Genomic DNA, 12,070 nt, shown 5'->3' with positions numbered 1-12,070 from the left:
GAGAACAGCTCTGCAGCCACACCTATCTGGGGGGCCCCAAAGCCCCTCTCCGGGGGCCCCCCAAACCCTGCCCCATAGCCCCCCCAGAACCCCTCTCCAAGGGCCCCCACGCCCCCCCCCAAACCCTGCCCCCGACAGCCCCCCTCCCCGAGCCCCTCCCCAAGGGCCCCTCCGCTCGGAGGACGCGCTCCTGCCCGGCCCCGCTCACCGCTCCGGGCCGGCTGGGAAATGGCCGGGGCTGCGCGGAGGGGCCCAGCAGCGACACAGCTGCTCTATCGAGCACTCGGCGCTCCCGGCAGAGGTGGAGGCGAGCGCCGAGTGATCGCTTCCAAGCCGGTTGAGTCCTACCGGCTTCCGTCCCAGCTGGGAGGGTGAGAGTCCGGGGCCACGGCCCTGTGGGGCTGGCTGGAGCGGGGGCGGATGAGGCGGGAACGGAGCCCTGGGGAGCGAAGGGGAGGGGAGCTGGCTGGGGAGAGGACGGGATACTTAAATTAAATACACGTGTAAAAGTTTGCAAGCTTGAAGCCTTAGCTTTTACCCTATGTGGACCCATCAGTACAGGCCAAAGAGAGGCCCCTGCCACCAAGAAGTCTTTCTTACAGGATAATATAGAAGTTGAGTTGCTTTACCTCGCGCAACTTAACGTTTGACATCGGAGAAAGCAGTCCCTCTGTTGGAACCCTAAATTGCTCTGTAAGCAATTAGCTACAATCCTGAAGGGTACAAATGTCTCATGTCCTACTACAGCAAAGACAGACAAGGTCTGAGACTTGTGTCCTACAGCTCGGTCTTTGAATAAAAGTTAGTCATTCTGCAGTTGGTTTGTGTGAACACGTATTATGTATGTGGAATTTGTCAAGTAACATCACAGATAATAAGAGCTACATTTTTCTATTTCAGTAGTTCTGATGATTCGATGTTTTTAAGTATCAGAGGGGTAGCCGAGTTAGTCTGTATCCACAAAAACAACGAGGAGTCCGGTGGCACCTTAAAGACTAACAGGTTTATTTGGGCATAAGCTTTCGTGGGCAAAAAACCCACTTCTTCTGATGCATGGAGTGAAAATTATAGATACAGGCATAAATATATATTGGCACATGAAAAGAAAGGAGTTACCTTACAAGTGGAGAACCAATGTTGACAGGGCCAATTCAGTCAGGGTGGATGTGGTCCACTCTCAGTAACTGATAAGGAAGTGTCAGTACAAAGAGAGGGAAAATTGCTTTTGTAGTGAGTCAGCCATTCCCAGTCCCTATTTAAGCCCAAACTTATGGTATTAAGTTTGCAAATGAATTGTAGCTCTGCAGTTTCTCTTTGAAGTCTGTTTTTGAAGGTTTTTTTTGTTAAAGAATGGCTACTTTTAAATCTGTTATTGAGTGTCCAGGGAGATTGAAGTGTTCTCCTACTGGCTTTTGAATTCCTGATGTCTGATTTGTGTCCATTTATCCTTTTACATAAAGACTGTCCGGTTTGGCCAGTGTACGTGGCAGAGGGGCATTGCTGGCACATGATGGCATATATCAGATGTGCAGGTGAATGAGCCCCTGATGCGGTGGCTGGTGTAGATACGGGGGCAGAGAAGGCAACAGGGTTTGTTACAGAGATTTGTTCCTGGGTTAGTATTTCTGTGGTGTGGTGTGTAGTTGCTGGTGAGTATTTGCTTCAGGTAGGGGGGCTGTCTGTAAGCAAGGATTGGCCTGCCTCCCAAGGCCTGTGAGAGTAGGGGATCATTTTCCAAGATAGGTTGTAGATCATTGATGATGTGCTGGACAGATTTTAGCTTGGGCTGTACGTGATGGCCAGTGGTGTTTTGTTGTTTTCCTGTCCTGTAGTAGGTGACTTCTGGGGCCTGTCTCGCTCTGTCAGTCTGTTTTCTCACTTCCCCAGGTGGATATTATAGTTTTAAGAATGCTTGATAGAGAACTCGTAGTTGTTTGTCTCTGTCTGAGGGATTAAAGCAAATGCAGTTGTATCTTAGGGCTTGGCTGTAGTCAATGGATCATGTGATCTGTCCTGGATGGAAGCTGGAGGCACGTAGGTAAGTATAATGGTCAGTAGGTTTCCAGTATAGGGTGGTGTTTTTGTGACCATCACTTATTTGCATTGTAGTGTCCAGGAAGTGGATCTCTTGTGTGGCCTGGTCCAGGCTGAGGTTGATGGTGCGGTGGAAATGGTTAAAATCCAGGTGGAATTCTTCCATGGCCTCCTTCACGTGGGTCAATATGATGAAGATGTCATCAATGTAGCATAAGTAGAGGAGGGGCGCTAGGGGACGAGAGCTGAGGAGCTAAGTCAGCCATAAAAATGTTGGCATACTGTGGGGCCAATATTTCAATGTTTTTATTTTCCTTACAGCCAGACATCCCATTTATGATGCCTGACAGTGTTATTAACAGGAAAATTAATTGGATTTGAACAAGCTGAATTTGAAGCCACGCTATGTTTTCTACCTGTCAAGACTTTTGTTGTTGCAGCTACAAACGGAATCTGCCGTTTTCCCTCTCCAAATTAATTGGGGAATGAACTTTGACATAGAGGAAGAAATTTGTTTCTCTTGCCTGCTTACACTGAGGAGGACTAACTGGCTGAGTTTTCATTCCAAGCGGAGAATTCATGTTTTTAATGTTTATATTTTGTGCCTTTGAGATGAAAACATTAAAAGGCTAAATCTAATACCCAGAGGAGCAGTGGGATTCTTCTTATTACTTTCAGTGGTTTTAAATGAGGCTAAAAATGGTTACACAACCACGTGCACCATATGGTTTAAAAAAAATAAGGGGTGCTAAGAGGCAGATTCTGGCCGTGGATACATATACAACTTTCATGGAAATTAATAGAAGGTGGGGGTGTGCATGTGTGTCCAACAGCAGAATTAAACACTACCAATTTCCTTGTGACCCTAATTGATGTAGCATCACCAAGCAAAGCAAGAGAAAACAGACCACAGTGAGGGCAGGTAGCATGTCTGGTGAAGATGCTCTAAATTGACAGGAGAGAGCTCTTCCATTGGCTTAATAACTCCACCTCCAGGAAAGGCAGTAGCTATGTCGGCGGGAGAAGCTCTTCCACTGACGTAGCTCTGTCTACCTAGGGGGTTAAGATCGGTATAACTATGTTGCTCAAGGCTGTGGATTTTTCACAGCCCTGAGTGACTTAGTTATATCAAAGTAAGTATGTAGTGTAGACCAAGCCTAAGTTTGCACTTCACAGCATGAAGAAAAAGAAGCAGTTGTTTACATTAAGTGGGTGTTGAAATGCCCCATTATGCTACTTTCTCTAGGCCCAGATCCTCAAAGGTATTTAGGTGCTTGACTCTCATTGAAATCAAGGGGAATTAGGTGCCTAAATACCTTTGAAGATCTGGATTTTCAGGCTTTTATCAGTCCAGTCCATATTAATAGACTCAAAAGATTTTAAGGCCAGAAACGATCATTAGATCATTCGAGTGCAGGGGTGGGCAAACTTTTTGGCCCGAGGGCCACATCGGGGAATAGAAATTGTATGGTGGGCCATGAATGCTCACAAAATTGGGGTTGGGGTGCGGGAGGGGGAGCGGGCTTTGGGCTGGGGATGAGGAGTTTGGGGTGTAGGAGGGTGCTCTGGGCTGGGATCGAGGGATTCTGAGGGCAGGAGGGGGATCAGGGCTGGGGAAGGGGTGCAGGTTCTGGCTGGGGGTGTGGGCTCTGGGAAGCGGCTGGGGATGAGAGGTTTGGGGTGTAGGAGGGTGCTGGGATCGAGGGGTTTGTAGAGCAGGAAGGGGATCAGGGCTGGGGCAGGGGGTTGGGGCATGGGGAGAGGCTCAGGGGGTGCAGGCTCCAAGTGGCGCTTACCTCAAGCAGCTCCCGGAAGTAGTGGCATGTCCCTTCTCCGGCTCCTACATGGAGGCATAGCCAGGTGGCTCTGCACGCTGCCCCATCCACAGGCACCGCCCCTGCAGCTCCCATTGGAGTGCGTAGGAGCTGGAGTGGGGCCATGCCGCGGCTTCCGGGAGCCACGTGGTGCAGCCCCCAACCCAACGCCCCGGCTGGAGCTGAGCAAAGCCGCTGGTGCAGCCCCTGACCCAGTGCCCTGGCCAGAGTAGGGCCGAGTGCATGGTGCAGCCCCCGGCCGGAGCGCCGCAGCGAGGCCGACCCGCTGGTCCAGGCCCCAGCCAGAGCTGGGCCGAGCCACGTGGTGCAGCTCGCAGGCTTGGCTTAAAATGGCTCGCGGCCCAGATCCGACCCATGGGCCGTAGTTTGCCCACCCCTGTTCTACAGTGACCTGTATAACATGCCAGATAACTTCATCCAGTAACACCTGTACTGAGCCCACTAACTTGTATCTGACTCAAGTACATCTTCCAGAAAGGCTCCAGTCTTGATCGATAGGCACCGACTCCATGGGTACTCTGGGGCTGGAGCACCCATGGGAAAAAAATGCAGCCCCACGGTTCAGCACCCTTCCCTCCCCCCAGCACCTCCCGCCCACTGGCAGCCCCGCCAATGAGCGCCTCCTGCCCACCACGATCAGCTGTTCCGTGGTGTGCAGGAGGCACTGGGAGGGGAGCAGAGTTGGGAAGAGGCGGGGCGGAGCGAGGACGGGAAGAGGCAGGGGGCTTGAGGAAGGAGTGGAGAGGGGGTGGGGCCCGGGACAAAGTGGGGGTCGAGCACTCCCTGAATCCAAAAAGTCAGTGTCTGTGTCTCAATCTGAAGACTTCAAGAGATGGAGAATCATCACTTTCCTTAGTAGTTTGTTCCAATCACCATCACTGCTAAATATTGTTCCTTATTTCCAATTTGAATTTGTCTGGCTTTAACTTCCAGGCTTTGGTTCTGGTTCTGCCTTTCTCTGCTAGATTAAAAAGCCCTTTGGTGCCTGCATTTTCTCTGTGTAACGGCACGTATACACCTTGATCAATTCACTTCTCAATCTTATTTCTGATAAAAACTGGATAGATTACATAAGAACGGCCATACTGGGTCAGACCAAAGGTCCATCTAGCCCAGTATCCTGTCTTCCAACAGTGGCCAGTGCCAGGTGCCCCAGAGGGAATGAACAGAACAGGTAATCATCAAGTCGCCCATTCCCAGCTTCTGGCAAACAGAGGCTAGGGACACCATCCCTGCCCATCCTGGCTAATAGCCATTGATGGACCTATCCTCCATGAATTTATCTCGTTCTTTTTTGAACCCTGTTATAGTCTTGACCTTCACAACATCTTCTGGCAAGGAGTTCTACAGGTTGACTGCGCGTTGTGTGAAAAAATACTTCCTTCTGTTAGTTTTAAACCTGCTGCCTATTAATTTCATTTGGTGACCGGTAGTTCTTGTGTTATGAGAAGGAGTAAATAACACTTCCTTATTTACTTTCTCCACACCAGTCATGATTTTATAGACCTCTATCATATCCCCCCTTAGTTGTCTTTTTCAAAGCTGAAAAGTCTCAGTCTTATTGATCTCTCCTCATACAGAAGCCGTTCCATACCTAATCATTTTTGTTGCCCTTTTCTGAATCTTTTCCCATTCCAATATTTTTTTTTTTTGAGATGGGGCATCACATCTGCACGCAGTATTCAAGATGTGGGCGTACCATGGATTTATATAGAGACAATATGATATTTTCTGTCTTTTTATCTATACCTTTCTTAATGATTCCCAACATTCTGTTTGCTTTTTTGACAGCTGCTGTAAATAGAGTGGATGTTTTCAGAGAACTATCCACAATGATTCCAACATCTCTCTCTTGAATGATAACAGCTAATTTAGACCCCATCATTTTATATGTATAGTTGGGATTATGTTTTCCAATGAGCATTACTTTGCATTTATTAACACTGAATTTCATATGCCATTTTGTTGCCCAGTCACTCAGTTTTGAGAGATGCTTTTGTAGCTCTTCGCAATCTGCCTGGGACTTAACTATCCTGGGTAGTTTTGTATCATCTGCAAATTTTGCTACCTCACTATTTACCCCTTTTTCCAGATCATTTATTAATATGTTGAATAGGACTTGGCCCAGTACAGACTGCTGGGGGACACCACTATTTACCTCTCTCCATTCTGAAAACTCACCATTTATTCCTACCCTTTGTTTCCTATCTTTTAACAGTTACCAATCCATGAGAGGACCTTCCCTCTTATCTCATGACCGCTTACTTTGCTTAATAACCTTTGGTGAGTGACCTTGTTAAAGGCTTTCTGAAAATCTAAATACACTATATCCACTGGATCCCCCTTGTCCACATGCTTGTTGACCCCCTCAAAGAATTATATTAGATTGGTGTGGCACGATTTCCCTTTACAAAAACCATGTTGACTCTTCCCCAATAAATTATGTTCATCTATGTGTCAGACAATTTTGTTCTTTATTATAGTTTCAAACAGTACTGAAGTCAGGCTTTCTGGTCTGTAATTGCCAGCGTCACGCCCTTTTTAAAAATTAGCTTCACATTAGCTATCCTCCAGTCATTTGGTACAGAAGCTGATTTAAATGATAGGTTACAGACTACAGTTAGTAGTCCTGCAATTTCACATTTGAGTTCTTTCAGAACTCTTGGGTGAACACCATCTGGTTCTGGTGACTTATTACTGTTTAGTTTATCAATTTGTTCAAAAACCTCCTCTAATGACACCTCAATCTGGGACAGTTCCTCAGATTTGTCACCTAAAAAGAATGTCTCAGGTTTGGAAGTCTCCCTCACATCCTCAACCACGAAGACCAATGCAAAGAATTAATTTAGTTTTTCCACAATGGCCTTATCATCCTTGAATGCTCCTTTAGCATCTTGATCGTCCAGTGGCCCCACTGGTTGTTTAGCAGGCTTCCTGCTTCTGATGTACTTAAAAAAATGTTATTATTTTATAATATAAATCAAGAATTGCCTCTCCTCTTGTGGGTTCCAGGACTAGCTGCTCCAAGAAGCAGTCATTTAAGGTGTCAAGAAACTTTATCTCTGCATCCTGTCCTGAGGTGATATGTACCCAGTTAATATGGAGATAGTTGAAATCCCCCATTATTATTGATTTTTTTTATTTTAATAGCCTCTCTAATCTCCCTGAGCATTTCACAGTTGCTATCACTATCCTGGTCAGATGATCGGTAATAGATCCCTACTGCTATATCTTATTATTCGAGCATGGAATTACTATCCATAGAGATTCTATAGTACAGTTTGGTTCATTTAAAATTTTTACTTCATTTGATTCTACGCTTTCTTTCACATACAGTGCCACTCCCCCACCAGCACGACCTGTTCTGTCCTTCCGATATATTTTGTACCCTGGTATTACTGTGTCCCATTGATTATCCTCATTCCACCAAGTTTCTGTGAGCCTATTATATCAATATCCTCATTTAATATGAGCTACTCTAGTTTACCCATCTTATTATTTAAACTTCTAGCATTGGTTTATAAGCATTTTAAGTGCCAGCAATCTGGTTGCATTTTGGTTTCGGTGGACCCCACCCTTCCAATATAGGCTCCCTCTTTCGCAAAAGTTTCCCCAGTTCCTAATAAATCTAACCCCTTTGTAAGACTCCCACTTTTCTCTAGCTCTCGATCCTGCATTGTGATCTGTGCGGGTGATGTGCTGTGTTTAAATGGAACTCCATGTATTTCAATGGGGATCCATGTTGGCACAGCAGTCCATCTGCATGGGTGGCTATTGTAGGAGGAGGGTTCCAGTAGTTTTTGTTTGTATTTTAACTGTGTAGATCACATTTAAGAAGCCTGTTATCTTCTTCCTCACTTACCTACACAGGGCTGTTCTCCAAAAAGTTATCCCGCAGCGTTGTGCTGCCATTTCCAGCAATCACTTTATTTGTCTTTAGAAAAAAGGAGATTGAAGCATTTCCTCTTTGGAAGAAAAATGCACACACATATGACAAATCCATAAACTTTGCAAAATGATACCTGCCAAAAGAGAGGTCCAATTTGGGGCTTCCTGACTTAGAGGGATGTGTTTAAAGTACTGCCGTTTTCAGAGCAAGTTGCAATCATACTGGAAAGCAGGATGCCTTGGGCATACTTACAACAACCTCCCACAATCGATCTGCCTCTAACTGCAGTCATTGTTATAAATCTGCTTTTTGAAAATACGCTTTTGAGATTCTGATTAGTTGGGTTGTTTTTATAGAAGCAGAAAACAAGCCTAACGTGAATCTACCAAAAGATTATTTTTTTAAAATTTTTTTTTGCAGGCAAAGGCATTAATGCCATAAAATAGTTCTCCGTCTGTTATTTTGTCAAGTATATGAGCTTCTCTCTGATCAGTGTATGCTGAATGTCTGTTTATGCTAATGTAATTATAAAGCACCCTTTCCCTCTGTTTTCAGTAAACTGCAGTTGAACATTTGGCTACTGTCAGAATGTGTGAATAACAGAGCCCAGATCCTCAACTGGTGTAAATCCATCAATGGATATGCTGATTTGGATCTTGCCGCATCTCTTCCTAACAGATATTTTTGGCAGAGGCATTAGTGTAGCCTATAGGATGGTTCAGGTTAAGAAATTAGTAGAAGTTAAGTTTGGGGGCTAAATTAGCCTAAGTGTAGAGGAGGATGGGAAATTGAAGTTGCTAACGTGAGAAAAGCCAAAGAGAAGTTGGAGACAGAGTGTTATGGGAAAGTAGAAGTGAGCAAGGCTGTGACCCAAGGTTATATTACCATTATATTTTGGTTATAACTGGTTTGAGTGAAGTTTGTAGTGGGTGTTTTTGAGAATTGTGACTGTTTTATTACAATGCTAGCTTGTATTGATAGTCTGGGAAGGACATCCGTGCAGATGTTAATTTAAATAAGATGTAATGTAAACAGCCAAGAAGGTGGTGGAAATATAATTATGGTAAAGAGCAGTTTAATGTTAATTAGTGTTATAATGAGGCATAAAAGGAGTAGTTTTGCTAAATTGTGAAAGAGCTCCAATAAACATTCAAAGGGTACCGGTAGGTTCCATGATTATAAAGCTCTACTTCACTCTCATCAGTGGACTGATCACCTATTGATACACCATTTCATTTTTGAGTGTGAGTATAATAGTAGCATGTATTTAAACAGCAATTGCATGCTGTTTGCTTTACTAATAATTTTTCTTTGTAATAAAGTTTGGTTGTATAGAAGTGTTACCTAGTGGTCTTCTCCTAAATACATTTTCTGTAACCGACCTAGAGGCTTGAACTAAGTTGGGTTTTATTTGATTGCACCCTTATCTTTAACAACTGAATATTAATTGGGAACATGTCAACAGAAAGGTGTGACGATGTGACGCAGCAGGGAGGGGGGAGTGTTGACCTGGGAATGTGCCCTGGGGATGGGAGACCTGAGAGCCTGTAACCTGAGCCGGGAGGGAGAGGGGGAGGTGACACCTCTGCCCAGGAATTTGGACGGAGGCTGCAGCAGGGAACCTGCTGGGGGGGTTAGTTTCAGTTTGGTGCTGGGTGGAGGAATGCAGGGAACCCCAGGGCTGGGGTCTAAGCTCCCTGCTCCCCCAGAAGGACTTGACTGAGGGGTCCTGGGTGTACCCACAAGCTCTGTTTTGGACTGTGTTCCTGTTGTCCAATAAACCTTCTGTTTTACTGGCTGGCTGAGAGTCTCAGTGAATCCCAGGAAGAGGGGTGCAGGGCCTGGACTCCCCCACGCTCCTTGACAATGGTTACAAAAGGTTACACTAACTTCCCTGTGCTTTTATATATGACAAAACAATTTAAAATCATCATTGAAATATAGCCTCAGGAAAACTCCTTGTGTAGTGCTTTTAATGGTTTATTTTTGTATAACTACTGACATTTTAACTCCCTGCAATCAGTTTCTTTCACCCTAGTTTCCCAGAGCACTGTATCAATAATGGTAAACCGAGGCACACAGAGATTAAGTGACTTGTCCAAGGTAACATATAAGATGAGTGTGAGAGTCAGGAACAGATGCCAAGAGTCCTGATTCACAGACCTCTGCTCTAACCACTAGACTATACTCCCACACTTTCATCAGTGAGAAGCGTTTTCTTTTACTCAATGTACATAAATATACAACTTAAGCATTGCAATTCCTGCAAGTGTTTAGAGGGGAGATTGTTTCTGAATAACCTGAGTTTGGTGGACCCATAGTATTACCTGAATCTTGTATCTTTGGTCCAGATCCTCAAAGGTATTTAGGTGCCTATCTCCCAATGGACCTCTGAGAATCTGAGTCTTGTAAATTCCCAGTCCTTGGAGGGATTTATGAATGTTAAACAAACAGGTGTCAGGGTTAGTTTAGGGTCTTAGACACAACAAATCCTGCATCTTAGCAGGGGGATGGACTAGATCAGAGGTTCTCAGCCAGAGGTCCAGGCCCCCTAGGGGGCCACAAGCAGGTTTCAGGGGGTCCACCAAGCAGGGCCAGCATTGGACTTGGCTGGGGCTCAGGGCAGAAAGCTGAAGCCCCACCGCATGGGGCTAAAGTCCGGGGCCCGAGCCCCGCCACCCGGGGCTGAAGCCAAAGCCTGAGCAATGTAGCTTCATGAGGGCCCCCCTGCGGCATGGGGCCCCAGGCAGTTGCCCTGCTTGCTACCCCCTAACCTGTCTTTTATATGCAAAAAATCAGTTATTGTGACACAGGTGAGCCATGGAGCTTTTATAGCATGTTGTGGGGGCCTGAAAAAGAAAAACGTTGAGAACTCCTGAACTAGATGACCCTTGCGGTCCTTCTAGCCCTATAGTTCTTTGATTTCTAGGATATTCTTGAGCACCTTCTATTGACACCTTACCTATTAACAAACTATTTCTGTATGTACAGACCTCTCTCTTTCACTGAGCACTTCCATTAACATGGCTTCTAAACCCCATTTTACTCACCCTGAAAAGAGTAACCAAAACCAGAGGCTACAAATGGAATGGAGCCAGATGATTCCACAAGAGCACCCTTTTCTTCTCTTCTCCTTTGTTTCCATCTTTCACCCAGAGAAGGCTTTGAAAACAAGCTGTGAGTGTGCACGCTTCCAGAGGCCTGTGCTGTTTTGGTAGGCAATTTCTCCAAATGCCTGAGGTTTTTACAGATGGGGGAGCTCTGAATTTTCTAAGTTCTAAGAGTTCTAAGAAGAATTCATTTTGTTCTAGTCATGGGAAATCTTCCGGTAATGACTCAATACGTTGCATATGCCTGCTCAGCAAAGCTGAAAGGAATAAACTTGTGGTTAATTTCCTTCCCATCCCAAATGTGGCATCAGTTTGATGGGACCTTGCTCTGGCCCTTTGCACAGGGGTGAATTCCACCCTGTATACCTCCGACTACTACCATTTGGACAGCTCAGATTCCATCCAGAAAAGGGCAATGAGATGCAGCCAATGCTGCAGATCTAACAAAGGACTGGTCGGGGGGCTGGGGTGGGGGGTCAACACAAGAGAGGTGTTCATTTGCCACCAACAGTGTGACCCGGGGTGTGTGAGGCAGCCCTCACTGGACATGCCAAGTAAGGGCAGGCTGCAAAAAGGAGAGCAGATTCTCCCAAGACTGGTGAGTAACACTGAAGTTAAACTCCCCAACCCATCTGATACCCCATATCGGTTATCAAGAACCAAAAAACAAGAAAGAAATTACACAGCCCCCTTATTGCATTCCAGTTCTCTGGCTCCCAGTCAGCACACAGGTTCAGTACAGTGAGAAGTTATTTAAAAACTCTGCTCACATATACAAAATGTTCTTCTGATCCCAAAGGGCCAGTCACATTACCAGGCCAATATTGGTTTATTGGCCAAAATACCATGCTGCCAGCCAATCCTTTAGTGTCTAAAACTGAAGGTTTATTATAACAAAAAAAGAAAGAACAATAAGGGAGTTGTCAAATGGTAAAGCAGTCACATTCATACACAGACTTCAAAGTCCATATATGAGGTTCTTAGAAGTATTGGTGAGTTTGCTGTCTTGAAAGTCCCTCTGGAACACATCCACAGCTTGGGTGGATCATCCAGTCCTTTGTTCAGAGCTTCAGTTTGTAGCAAAGTTCCTCCAGAGATAAGAAGCAGGAATGAAGACAAAATGGAGATGACACTGTAGCTGCCTTTTATATTCCTTTTGCCATGCAGCTTGTACTTCCTTTGTTCCAAACACAAGCTGTCCA

General features: G+C 45.4%; 1 protein-coding gene across 1 annotated transcript in view; it reads right to left on the bottom strand.

Moving 5' to 3' along the window:
* The window catches only part of VAMP4 (vesicle associated membrane protein 4), a 31,086-nt gene extending 30,793 nt beyond the window's left edge, over nt 1-293 (bottom strand). The window contains exon 1 of the mRNA XM_077824127.1: nt 209-293. The gene's annotated coding sequence lies outside the window, so the exon portion shown is untranslated. The remainder of the gene's footprint in view (nt 1-208) is intronic.
* Nucleotides 294-12,070: the final 11,777 nt, after the last annotated feature.

This window comes from Eretmochelys imbricata, chromosome 8 (genome assembly GCF_965152235.1).
Source record: "Eretmochelys imbricata isolate rEreImb1 chromosome 8, rEreImb1.hap1, whole genome shotgun sequence".
Classification (NCBI taxonomy): Eukaryota; Metazoa; Chordata; order Testudines; family Cheloniidae; genus Eretmochelys; species Eretmochelys imbricata.
This window is presented reverse-complemented; position numbering and strand designations above follow the sequence as displayed.